The sequence below is a fragment of the Wasmannia auropunctata genome, unplaced genomic scaffold, assembly GCF_000956235.1.
Source record: "Wasmannia auropunctata unplaced genomic scaffold, wasmannia.A_1.0 LD336090.1, whole genome shotgun sequence".
Lineage (NCBI taxonomy): Eukaryota > Metazoa > Arthropoda > Insecta > Hymenoptera > Formicidae > Wasmannia > Wasmannia auropunctata.
In genome coordinates this window covers 4,684,578-4,686,401 of record NW_012026800.1, presented here as the reverse complement: position 1 = coordinate 4,686,401, position 1,824 = coordinate 4,684,578, and the positions used below count along the sequence as shown (strand labels likewise).

The 1,824-nt window shown below is 46.3% G+C and overlaps 1 protein-coding gene across 1 annotated transcript in view; it reads left to right on the top strand.

Annotated features, from left to right (window-relative positions):
- The window catches only part of LOC105448090 (neogenin-like), an 11,935-nt gene that overhangs the window by 4,325 nt on the left and 5,786 nt on the right, over positions 1-1,824 (top strand). The window lies entirely within an intron of this gene.

Sequence of the window (1,824 nt, the reverse complement as noted above, 5' to 3'; positions counted from 1 at the left end):
GAAGAGGAAGAAGTTGGCGGGACATAGAAAGGAGAGAGGAACAGGAAAAGGAGGAGAGAGGAGAGTGGAGGAATGTAGGCAAGAGACTGGAGCAGGGGAAATGAAAAGGAGGGGTGGGAATGGAAGAGGGGAGAGAGAAAAGAGGAGGAAGGAAGGGGAAGGGGAGGCTGGAGTCGAGGAGGGGGAACAGAATAGGAAGGGCAAGGAAGGAAGGGCAGGAGGGGGGAAAGAGTGTCATAAGAGGAAGGGGGGAGAGGAAAGGAAGGGGAGAAGAGGAATGAGGATTGCATTTTGGAACGTAGCGGGGCTGGGGAACAAAGATAAGGAATTTTGGAAAAGATTAGAGAAATGGGAAGTAATGGTATTAATGGAAACCTGGGTGGAGAAAAAGGACTGGGAAAAAATTAGAAGAAAATTGCCAAATGAGTATAAGTGGGTGATGCAGGAGGCGAAGAGGAAAAGCAGGAGGGGGAGGGCAATGGGGGGAATGATTTTAGGTATTAGAACAGAGATAGTGGAGCAGGCAGATAAGGAGGAGATAGAAATGGAAGGGTTGATAGTAGAGATAGGAGAATTAAGTATGGGAGGGATAGTATGAGAGTGGTGGGAGTGTATGTGAATGGAGACTTGGAAAGGAAATTGGAAGGGATGAAGGAGTGGATGGAAGGGAAGGATGGGGTAAAGACGTTAATCGGGGAAGATTTTAATGCGAGGATAGGAGAAGACGGAGGGAAGATAGATTGGACAGACGGGGATGAGGGGGAGTATAGGAGAAGCTCTAAGGACAAAAAGGTAAATAAGGAAGGAGAGAGGCTAATAGAATGTATTAGAGAGAGAAAATGGTGGGTGATAAATGGGGGAATAAAGGAAGATGAAGAGGAGGAATGGACGTACACAGGGGGGAGAGGGAAGTCAGTGATTGATTTTGTTCTAGTAAACGAGGATATGGAGGAAGAAGTGGAGAGACTGGAAATAGGAGAGCAAGTGGACTCGGATCATCACCCAATGATAGTATGGGTGAGAGAGGGGGAGGGAAAAAGGAGAGCGAAGAAAGGCAAAAGTAGAAGGGTGTCCAGAGGGAGATGGGATAAAAGGGGAAGAGAAAGCTTTAGGAGGCAGCTAGGAAGGGTGGAAAGGGAGAAGATAGGAGAGCTAGAGGATAGAATAAGAGAGACGTTAGAAAGGATAGAAGAGAGAGAGAAAGGAAGGAAGAGGGGAAACGGATGGTGGGACGAGGAATGTAGGGAGAAGAAGAGGGGAGTAAGGAAAGCATTAAAAGAATGGAGAAAAGAAGAGGAGGGAAAGCAACAATATATAAGAGAAAAGAGGGAATATAGAGAGATGTGTGAAAGGAAAAAGGAAGAGGAAAATGAGAGATGGAGGAGTAAAGTAGAGTTAGCAAAGTCAGAAGGGCAGGTATGGGAAATTATAAACAGGGAAAGAAAGAGAGGTAGGGGTATAAATGAGGAGATAAGAATGGAAGAATGGGAAGAATTTTTTAAGAGATTGTTAGGGAGAGTAGAAGGAAGGGTGAGACAGAGAGAGGAAAAAAAGGGGAGGAACGAGGGAGAAAGTGATCTAGAAAAAAAGGAAATTAAATGGGTTCTGAGAATGGCAAAAGATGGGAAGGCGGTAGGGGTGGATGGAATCCCGAGTGAGGTATGGAAGTACGAGGGGGAGGAGATAGAGGAGTGGGTTTGGAGAACGTGCAATAGGGTGTAGAGGGGGGAGGAATGGCCGGAGGAATCGAAGGAGGGAGTATTGGTGCCGATTAGGAAAAAAGGTCAAGGAGAAAGAGTGGAGGAATACAGAGGAGTAACGGTA